Here is a 12,079-nt window from a genome sequence, read left to right on the forward strand (position 1 = left end):
CTCATAATGTCTCCAGGACAACGGTTAAAGAAGCCTTGGGAAGCTGATGCAAACTTTCTCCAAAGGTTGGTGTCACCAACATGTGAAAAATGTTTCAACTGCTTTTTTCAAAAGAGCTTATGAGCAGGGAATGAGTATTTCATGTACATCTCTTCCAGGTAAGTGATGTTTTCATCAAAAGACCAACTTTAAGGCAACTTTTTATTTGGTGTGACGTGGTGGTGTCTGCCTTGGTCAGTTAAATTACAAAGTGTTGGAAATGTGTCAGCGCTCCATGCTGGGCTCGGTTTACAGTGCCATTCATGTGTTTTTCAGATCTGCAGGGATTTAATGAAATCTTTTTTTTCTGTAATTACAGTTTATGGTAGAGGAAACGGCCTTGAGGAACTCAGTTTTTCAGTTTTGATAAAAAGTACTTTATGTCTGTTTGTGTCTTTTATCCTGGACTTTTGCAGGTCATAACTCCAGCTCCAGCCCTCATTCAGGCTTCACTGCACAGAGCCCAGTTATAAGAACGTTCTTAATTACAGACGAGTGATGAATTTAAAGGAAAACCTGAACAAACAAGCGAAGAAAAACAATGATTGCTTCCACACAGGTGCACTGCATGGTACAATTAAGCCGTTAACGTCCACTCATGCTCTGTGGCGTGTATACAAAATCTGAGCAGGCCCAGTTCACTCCAGTTTTTGTATCAAGATCACAAGATGAAAAGATCTAAGTAACTTTGAAACAGGGTTGGGACACAGATGGCAGGAGCTTCAGTCACAATGACTGCTCTCAACTGGCTCATGCTTCAGGAGGAGCAGTGACTGAAGTGGCATCTGCATTTAAATCTATGTGAAACACATCAGTAAAAAGGCTGGAAAACTGTGGTCGACGGCACACATTTGATGACCATGGTGCATGAGGACAATATGGAAGAAAAACAGAGGAGCAACTCTTCTCCTGGTGACTGAGGATGTCGATGAGGACGTGATCAGACTACGTCATCAACAACAGTTCATCAACAATTATGCAGAGAGGAATATTATAGTTGGGCTCAGTGCATAAACCCCTTATTACAAAGATGGATGCACATTTGAGAGTTCAGGATGCACAAACCAGAGCGACTGGTCTACAAAGATGTCTAGAAAAAAATGACACGGCCAGAGTAGTGATCCTTCACAATATACTCAACAAGTGGGCGAGTGCATGTGTGGCGTACGCCAAGAGAGCAGTACAGGCCTGAATGCTGGACCCCTACAGTCTAATGGCTCTGTTATGCCGTCGGGGGGCATTTTGCTGGCATGGTTTGAGTCCACTTGTCTCCTTAATGGGAAGAGTCCCTGCAAATCAATATAAAGGCGTTCTGAGTGATCACCTTAATCCTATGATGAAGTGTTTTTATCCTGATGGGAGGGGTCTGACAATGTCTCATTCCATGGGGCACGAGGGCATAGATCTCAACCCAACTGAACACCTACCGCCAACCTCATCAAAACACCTGATGTAGATAATCCACCTTTAATAATCCTCACATCAATAGAGTAGGTCTCATACTAATATATATATTAGTCTTTCACGACCTTTGACCTAAACCTTGTATATACACCCACTGCATTTCCGATAACATCACAAATAAGCTTCTGTTAAATCTCTGGAGACGGCCATAAAGGCCTCCCATAAACACGTGACTCTGTGTCTGTTGGCACTTTTATTTTGTCGTCAGTAGTTTACAGACATTGACGTTGTCGTGTCATTAGCTGTAAAGCATGCAAAGAGTTTGTCAGCATTTTCGTGCATATCAGTGGAAGTAATTTGAGGTTGCAACCGAGAAACAAATGGGACGTGCCCCTCAGCGCTCGCTGCGGCATTGTAAATCCGCAGTGCCATCAGTCCTGCTACAATGCATCGAAATTAAACCATCAGCTTCAGTGATCCTCATTTGCAAGGATTAACCTCTTTTATCCTAATTGGCAGAAGCTCCTGCAGTTGAGATGCTGCCCTCTATCCCTTAACAAATAGGCTTAACAGCATGGGTGGTCCGACTGAAATGACATGTCTCTCGCTCACAGACGACTAGCTCATCTGCCAGAACAGCAGCGCTGTTGTTGTTTTGTTTTTTTTTAAATAAATGTTTGCCTAATCACCTCTGAGTAATAGGTAATATACTGCAAAAGACTTTCTTAATCCAGCGTTTGTTGTATTGTAAAGGTGATATAATCTCATGTTTCTTTACCATAAAGCATGCACTGGGCTATTGTCTGTCTGTGATATTTATTCTCACTGACAGTTGCTGACATTAAATCGACATCCATGTCAGTCAGACGTTTGACAATAGCTGACTTGTGCTTGCTTTAAGTCTTGCAGAGTAAGAAAACTGAGCAATAGGTCTGACAGTAGAGGCTACAGTATAATAACATTTTTACACAGGCTAGATCACTGACTCCCAACTTTGCACCCCAGGTTGTAGGCCTACTTCTGCTGGAGTGGAGTAATATAATTAATTATGATTTTATTAAAAAAAGGAAAAAAAATCATGTTAAACTTGAACACTAAACGTGAAAAATGAATGGGTAAATGGATAAAATGGTTAGTTAAAAGCAGGCTAATGAATAAATGGCGGAAATGGAAATTGTTAGCTAAATGTTAGACGGCTAAAATATTTCAGCAGATGAGTAGTTAGCTTAGACAGTTAAGTAATGGATAAATGGCAAAGACACTTAGCTGAAAGTAATGGAATGGTGAAATAGCAAAAAATATTAATAGTTAGCTAGCGAGGTTCTACTTGAAATAGATGGCTAAGATTAACACTTGACATAGCTATCTTAAACAGTTAATGCTAGCTAAAAGTAATGGATAAATGGTAAAGACAGTTAGCCTAGCTAAAAACAACTGAATGAAAGAAATAGCTAAAAGTATTAACAAATAATTAGCTAATAATTAATAGCTAGCTAGATGTTGATTGAAACAGATTAACAGTTGAAATAGTTATAACAATAGTTATGGATAAATAGGGAGAAATAATGAATAGTTAATGGACAAAAGGTTGAAATAGCTAAATGACTGAATAGACAGCTGAAGTTCCAATAAAAAAAATGGCTGAAACATCCAGCTTCTGTCACAGCTCAGCGATACTGACATTTCAAGAGAATGACAAAAAACTTGACATGACATACTGTTTAAATCAGTTCAAAAGAACACATATGGAACATAAAGGGCTGGTGTTGATTAAGGGTCACTTGAATTCGTCTGCAGGCTGTGGCGCCACGTCCGGTCTGATGTGAAAGGTTGGGAACCACAGCTCTGTGGTTAACCTGAATGTGACTGTGGCGCCCATTCAGAAGGTTACCCTCTTCTCTGACATTGTACCGTGATTGCAGGAAGTCTTTTAGAGTACTCTCCAAGACTTTATGAAATTACTCTGGGTCGTGGTAGATTTAATCAAGGTGAGTCACTGTGGCACCCACTCATCTATTTAATCATTGGCTCAGGTTGTGCCCACGCCACATGCTGGTGGCCCACACTTTCCATTAATTTCAAACTCATCATTCATTGATGTTTCTCACTGCGTAGCTTTAGTAACCATTAGTATCCAATTTATGTGGGTGGTCATGGTACCATTACACCTTTTTGGATGAATTTGGGGCATTGGAAACAAGCTTTAAACAAGCTTGACATATTATCACTGCATTACATCCACCTGATATAAAGCAGTTCGCATTTATTTTTGTGTCCGTTAGATGATCCTTTCATGTCTGTTTTGCTCCACACCAAAACACCTGACTCATACTAGCCCTGCTCTCATGCGCCTCTATGCTCACCAGCTCGTTGCTAACTTTGTCTGCCTGCCTATTTGTACTTTTAACACATCCAGCAGATATGGAGCATTAGCATTTATTTAAAGTTATGGTCAACTAGCCAACAGAAACTGAGTTGGGTGATAATTTCATGTGGGTTTGCAAGACATTGTCGTTAACATAAAATAATGTGATATAGCAGTTTTAAAGTCATTGAATAAGCATAAATATGGATTGATGACATTCCTGTTGAAGGGAACCATTCCAGAAACATAGACAGTTATAAATCCTTGCACTTTTTAGATTACTATTACGCTCTTTCACAACTGTGGCAAAAATAATGAATTAGCTTTCACATTCAATCGTCCAACTGTGATGTGTTGATTCCCAGTCTAGTACTCCAGACCTCAAGGCTATACAGTATGTCCCTCATGCTTATTGGGATTTTCAACAATTCATAAACCCAGAGTCTTTGATGTTCTCTGCTCACTGGCTTGACTGGACCAATGCATGAAATCACAAATCAAATGATAAACTTTGCTTACAAGAGCAGTAGGTAGGTACAAGCTGTTTTTCTGCCTTTCGAGCTGTGAGAATAAGTGACACAAAGAGATGCAGCACGTTTGAGAAATGTGAGACTCAATTTTCATGATCGGCCTTGGAGACAGCGGTTGCGAAACCATCTCAGCACAAGGTCCGTTTAGTCGCTGCTGTGGAGCTTTCAAAACTAAAACCAGCCATCAGCGCACATGGGAAGGTTCTGATTGTCAGTAATATGAAAGGATATGAATCCTGATAAGTTTAATTAGACATTCTCCATTAGGTGTTGAGAGTGACGTCACCACAGCATCCATCCAGTAGCTGTTCTGGAGCTTACGGTCCTATCACATGTTTGTCTGCATTAATATCCTTCTCTCATGTTGTTTACAATCTAAATCATGTAAAATGAACTGATTGCTGGTTTTCATTTTGGTGAATCTCTGTGTCCAAGAGTTTGGTGCATTGGGCCTCATATAATTTAAAACTTACATAGAACATCAATTTTATGGATGAAAATGACACGACATGACAAGATATAACAGAAAACTACATTTCACTCCATCTAAGTTACCTGTTGATATTAACTGTTGAATGTATGGCTTATTTTATTTGTCATCCTCTCTTATGTATCTAAAGGATAGAGACTTTGCAAAATTTTGATTTGAGCAAAGATTTTTTCAGCCATGTTGAGCTGTGCTGTTACATTTGCCTTCTCTGATGTTTCAGTCGAAACCTCAATATATCGTTACAGAGAATGCTTCCATAATTCAATTGATTTATTACTTTTGTTTCATCCAAGTCCTCCCCGCCTCCTCAGAAAACACAGAGATAGCCTGAAATTGACTCCGCTATCAGTCCTACACTAACAGCTCCTCTGAGAGCTATCTGTAAAGCTGCAGCACACGGATATTAGAGGCAATCAGATGAAGGCAAAGCCAAGGTTAGTTTCAGAGGTTTGTGCAACATCATCATTTCAGGAGTCAGGCCAGTTTTTAAACACTTTTTTTTAATGCCCAATGGTATCAGTTGTATTGATTCTATTGATTGTGATACATTATGTTGTGTGTATATATAATGCACAAAGCCTCTGCCATGTTTTGTCTAGTATTTGTTAGATGTATTCAAGCTTAGTTATCATTTGAGTTTGACAGTGTCGGTTGGATGATATAAAAATATGCAAAATCTGACATACTTTTTCTAATCTATAGACGTAAGTGATATGAATAACGTAATCATTTCACAGCGTCCATATTTGTGTGTGTCCACTTATCAGAAGGTCGGTTGTTTGATCCCTGGCCTCGGCAGTCTACAAGTAGGTATCCTTGGGCAAGATACTGACGTAGCTCCTAGTCGTGTGTTGATGCTCGTAATGAGCTCCCATTGTGTGAATGGAGGCTCCTGTTCTAAAAGCTCCTTGAGTGGTCGCAGACTAGAAAAGCGCTATATAAATACAGTGCATGTACAGTCTATAATGTGAAATATGCAGAGGACTGTTTTTTTGTTTGTTTTCTAGTCTCCAGAATTCTTGTAGTATAACTGCTTTTCCATTAAATTGAATTAGTAACAGTGTTTTGGCGTCATGTGAAGCCACAATTTCTATGTTAAGGCTCACTGATGAAGTTTCTTCTGCACAATACGCACCATCAGTTCCCCGACCTCATGCGAGAATTCTCCCAGCCAAACCAGCCGAGGCCTAAACACAATGCCGTCACTTCGCCCAGACAAGGCGGCATGCTTTAAACACTCATATTTTCCCCAAGTGAAATATGTATTTATGTCAAAAGTGAGATCAAGCATCCTGTCATTGTATAAATGTGCGGCACAATTTCCCAGGCTTGTTTGCACCCTGGTTAAACATGACTCAAAGAGTGTAGCTCTAAAAGCGTTTCCTCTATAGTTTGTGTTGGCAATGACAGATCACCATGCATACTGAATGTAAGTGCGTATGTTAAAAGAATGGCTTTCTAATAAACTGTGGTGCATTAATCATGACTGAGTGTACCCTACAAATCAAGATGAAAGAGCGGCACGACAACAATGCACCGTTACCAAAAGGAAAAAAACATCTCTTTAATGCTTCTTTAATTGATTGCCTTTTTATGTGAGCAGAGGAACAACTCTGTTGTTGGTCTCCACCAACACCTCAGGGAAATATCTGGCTCTGACTCCGACCAAAACAAGCCGTTCATTCGCTCCGTAGAGGTGAGGGCAACTGCAGAGGTGGTGATAATCACTGCCGGTGACCCCTTTCACATTACGTGTAGTCATTTACCCATAGAAAAATTTGGTAAGTGCAGCTTAATTCATTTAAATTACAAAAAAAAAAAAAAAAAACACTTGAGCTGTGACAAAATACCACAAATGGGTTAATGATGGGGTAAATATAAGGTGTAAACTCATGTTTTTTAGTTATGTATTAATGCTTTTTGTTACATTTTACAAAAATAAAGTACATTCCAGCATTCCAGCAATACTCCCATTGTGCTATATACTGTATGTCCAGAAAACATAAACCTGAGCAGAATGTCTTTGGGTTGGTTGTGGTGGGTCAGTCCAGGGTCATTTGTTCTTTCATATCAGCTGGCATTGGCTTATAGTGGTGGTTGGCATGCTTTTGTGTGAAAAGTTCAAGGAAATGCAGTTTGTTTCAACATTCTCTGTTATATGCTAATGAAGAGATCAAAGCTGAGTGAAACATTGTCCTTGTAAGTCTTTCTGCAGAAGAGAAAGTCAAGCTTTTCCCATCATTCATTCATTGAAGTGGAAACTGTTGTGAATTACAACCAGGTACTAGAGCAAATCCCGGCCACAGAGGTCATGAAACCAATGCCATACGATGGCTTATTCCGCCAGCCCTGCCTCTGAAATGCGGTCAAACCTCTGATGTTCGTCATTGTGACCCCCCAGCTTCAAATCAGATCAGATCGGATTTGGCAGACGACTCCTCTTTAAAACAGGAGTCAGGGTCTTAGAGCCGGCGTGAGGACGCCGCAAGTAATTTAAGCAGCCTCTTAGCCGTTTGGACAGAGCTCACTTATTTGCTCAATCGCTCGCCGTTCCAAACTTTGCTTTACGTGTCACATGAATATTTAAGTGGTGTCATGAATATTGAAAGATGCTTAAAGGCACAACACCTGTCTCACATTTTAAGAGTCACCGGGAATCTGAAAATAACTTCATCCGTCTTGTCTCTCGTCTGCATCCCATTTTCTGTTTTATGTGTTCTGACAGGCAGTACCTTCACAGCACTTTAGAAATATGCATTTTAAGCTATCTGACATGCTGCATAAGTCCAGGTAAAAGCATAATCAAATGCATCATCTGAGCAGAATATTGAACAACAAAGTATATTTGTATCTGATCAGCATATTTCAACAGGGGCCTCAGGGTTGATGTTTTTAATGTTGATTTTCAAAATTTCATGCAGCAACCTTGAACCCTGAAAATCCCTTTATTTACAATCATTATACGTCCTATGCATAGCTAGAGCACGATCATCTTAGACAGCAGGCATGGCGGGGCACGTTTGTTAATCTTTTTACGGCACACGGTGCCTTGCCTTGGCTGAATTCGCTCTTGTTCATGGCGCTGAGCACAGCAAGAGGCCCCCACTCGAAAGCAGCGAGCGAACCAGTAAACCTGAGGGATTAACTCAAATAACTGGAGTTTCATTGCACCAAAGCAAACTCAGCGGGTCAGTCATACCTGTCAAATATTGTAACTGAAGTGCAACTCATACTGGGAGGAACTGGGGCGAGAGTTGCTTTGATTTCTGACTGGTGGAAGATTGATTCAGATCCTTTAGCCAGTGGACCAAGAAGTACTGAGAGCTTTAAGTAAATGTAGAAATACCACCTGACAAAATACTCGATTACAAGTAAAAGTCCTGTTCAGTCCCTAACGATGCATTGTATTTTATAAGCTGAGCATATGTTTTAGATGTAAAATCTAAACTGCTTTGTGTGTTTCTGATCATAAAACTGGACTTTAGACCTGTTTGTACCTGTGGTGTACCTGCAGAAAACAACGTATTGTACGTTTCTGCATCCTACAGGTATGCTGAAACTTTATGTTTCTTTACGTTTCTCATGTTCAGACGTCTTTACTAGTTTTCAGTGGTTTAGGTCTGGTTAGGTTATGATTAGGAAAAGATTACATAATGGCTTAAAATACTCAGCTTATCGACACAATTCCACTGCAAGAGAGACTAAAAAATTCAATTTTGAATGGCAGACTGCTGCTTAGCACCACCGTCCCGTCCTCCTCCTGATGAGAAAAACTCATATATGCACATGTACCAGTAAACATCACTTTTATATCTGCTGTAGAAATGTTGGAATGATACATATGAAATGTACAAATGTAACGTATCTGTGGTTTGCACAAACATACAGTGCCAGCACTCTATTCTGGTGACTGACTCAAATCCATCGTTTTATATTCGACATTATTTTATTAATGACGAGCCAGCGGTGTTCAAATGTCACACATAAGTCAAACTACGGTTTGTTCCAATTTTAGCTATCATCATTTTTATGACTTTATTAATATTTAACTTGAATAAGTAAGCCCTCACATAAATGAAGTAGCACTAAAATTGTCAGCATATCACCAAATATACTCAAATAAAGTACAAGTAATCTACCTCAAAGTATCTGAATAACTATACTGATTTACCTTCCTTTGTTGGTTCCTGGCTGAATTCATGTAAACAATACTGAATTGGTTGTGCTGGCTTTATTAAGATGAAAGCCCTTAAAAAGGATATTTTTAAGGTTTTCAGACACTATTGTCTTTAGGGGCTGTGACCCGCAGCCGCACACAATGAATTGAAAAATTACAGCCATTTACTTGGATAGTTGCCCTCTGTGAGCTGGAGAGAGCGTTTCAGACCCTTTGAGCGGTCTGGTACAAACACATTGTTTCCTGCAGAACCTAATGTGCTGCTTTCTGACGATATTACACCGTCATATCAGCTGGAACATCAAGCTGTCCGCTTGCATAAAGCAAGAACATTTGATAAGTCACCTTCTGCATCTCAGGTAAACATGAACAGAATGCAAGGAGACATCAAATGTGAAATATGAATATTTAAGTGAAGAGGACCTGCATGCAGCCTGTTGAACATTATTTTTTCACTGACAGGGATTAGTGTATTTGCATGAATAACTTGAGCCTGAAGCTTAAGTGAGCATCTCTGGAAGTGAAATAAAAAATGAATTAACTCCAGGCCGTGCCCTTGTCATGTAGCAGAGAGCACTTATGAAAAATAGTCTTCAATTAGGCAAAAATATACTACATGTAGCAGTCAGTGAGGACATTACAGCAGTTCATGGTGCAGAAAGTCTTAATTATAATGAGATGATTTCATCTTGACAGAAAATACTGCATAAGCAGTTAAATTACTGAAGCACAGCACGACTTTCATACTTTCACCGTCTTGTATATTTCTTAATAATTTATTTCATACAGTTTGAGTGGAACAATGTCGAACTTTTATGGCCAGTTAAATTTCCTCACTCTTTACATATACTGTACAACACAATTGGTAATAATATTAATAATAATGATACAGAAAACATGTGCACACAAATGTGAACATAAGCTAATACATACTTGCAGTATATTTGTAGCATTGCACCAGTGTTTCAATAACAGCAAACAAAAATCATCCTAAATATACACAACACAATATCCAGTTTGCAAATAAACCAATTTATATTACATATGCTTCAACACTGAAAACTTAGTATAAGTGCACAGAGTCACTTTTGATTCAACACCACTTTTTAATATTCTCATACTAATACAAAACAACCATGACAGCTTGCTAAAACACGAAAAGATCATATCTAGCAACACCTGCGGCTCGATTTGAAAACTCGGGATACTCGGATGGTTTCATCAGTATATACAAATCTATTTGCAGTCACTATTATGAGAGGGGTATGAGAGGTACATTGGCAAATTCACACAATTACATTAAACTTGACTTACAACAGAAGACAGGCACCAAACAATGTGGGATATGAGTTAATAAGGGCAATATTTGCTTTCTTGCTGGGGGTCAGATGAGAAGACCACTCTCACATCTGTATGCTAACTATGAAGCTATGGTTAGCTTAGCTTTGCACAAAGACTGGAAACAAGGGGAAACAGCTGCCCAAAGGTTTAAAAAAAAACTACCAGCTCCTCTAAATTTTGATCAAGCCACACAAAAACCCCCAAAAACATGACAACAGGGTAGTATGTACAGGACTATTTGATGTGTGGGAGTAGCTAGCTTCCTGAAGTCTCTCCGTGGTTGCCTGGGAACCTCATGGTGATGGGAAGACTTCACAAGAGAGAGATATAGCTTTTGATGTGGTGGTTGTGTGATTGTGTTATTTTCGAGCAAAGCTAGACTTCTAGTCTTTATGGAAGCTAAGCTAACCAGCTGCTGGAAGGGACCAACCCTTTCTCACTCCCAACTCGCTACATCTGGACGCTTGGTCAGGACCTGTTAGTGACCCAGGCACTGGGTACCCCTTTAGCATCATTTTACATTTAGACAAGACTACACACAGTGAATCCTGGAACCACCACAAGACAACCACTTATTTTAAAATATCAGTGCAACAAAGATTTCTTTAACTGCAAGGTCATACAAATTCAGCACTTATTTTCATCATGTGTGTCTTGAAGGACATGTGCACATCACGTACACATCATGCTTCAGTTGTGATTTTGAGAGAAGCTACTGGCAAGAGAGACAGTTGGTTGGAGGGCGATTATGAACATGGATGGGAGAGGCATGACCTGATATTGTTGTGTTGTTGTTATTCCTGCAACATCATGCTAATGTTGCTCCAAGACCATCATTGCAACTGACCAGTCATGCTGTTTTGATGTCAGAGCTTTGCAACTCTGGAAAAAGCCATCAGAATACACACATGGGAAAAGAAAGCCTCCCTACCACGTGGTTAAAGCTGTGAAAGGGTCTGTTTTAACCCACACCTTGAGAACGCAAGTCTCCCAGGTGAAAAGTCCAGTGCTTGACCCACTCATCCACCGCTGCCTATGTGGACTTTTATATTTTGAACAAATAGGTGGTCATGCCCTCCTTCACTTTTTAATTTAGAGAGAAGGCTTGACTGGTCTGTGCTTAAGAAGTACCCATTAAAAACACCAAGGGGTCCTAACCAAGTGTCCATATGTGATAAATTGGGAGTGAGGATGTGTTGAATGGACAGTTGTGAGTGGCATCAGTCTTTTAATCTATGAAGGGAACAAGTTTATTTCCCCAAATGTTATAATATTCATTTTGCCACCAACAAAACATCCCATATGATTTAGTGTTCATCTGAACATCAAGATCCACATCAGCATGTGCTCTTCTTCCATTTCACATGGTGCTCTATGGTGGTCTGACCCTTTAAATCAGCTGTGGGTTGAGATAGTGGGTTTTTCCAGGTTAAGGCTGGACCTTCTGGATGTTCCCTCTTGCATGAACATGCAAGTGACTCTCAAGTCTAACCCTGTAAGCTAAGAAGCACAATGATAGCATTGTTGTGACAGGGCCAGTCATCCTTGTTGTGACAGGGCCAGTCATCCTGTCACCTTGCTTTGCTTTACACACCAGCTCCAATGGTCTCTACTGACCTGTCAGGTTTAAACTCCTCCAGTGGAGTCAATGCAGAAATCCGGAAATATTTCTTTCAGAATGGAGGATTTAGGAGTTATACTACCAAAGTTTCACAGCAGAAGCTTCTACATGT

The sequence above is a fragment of the Chelmon rostratus genome, chromosome 20 (assembly GCF_017976325.1).
Source record: "Chelmon rostratus isolate fCheRos1 chromosome 20, fCheRos1.pri, whole genome shotgun sequence".
In the NCBI taxonomy this organism is placed as follows: domain Eukaryota; kingdom Metazoa; phylum Chordata; class Actinopteri; order Chaetodontiformes; family Chaetodontidae; genus Chelmon; species Chelmon rostratus.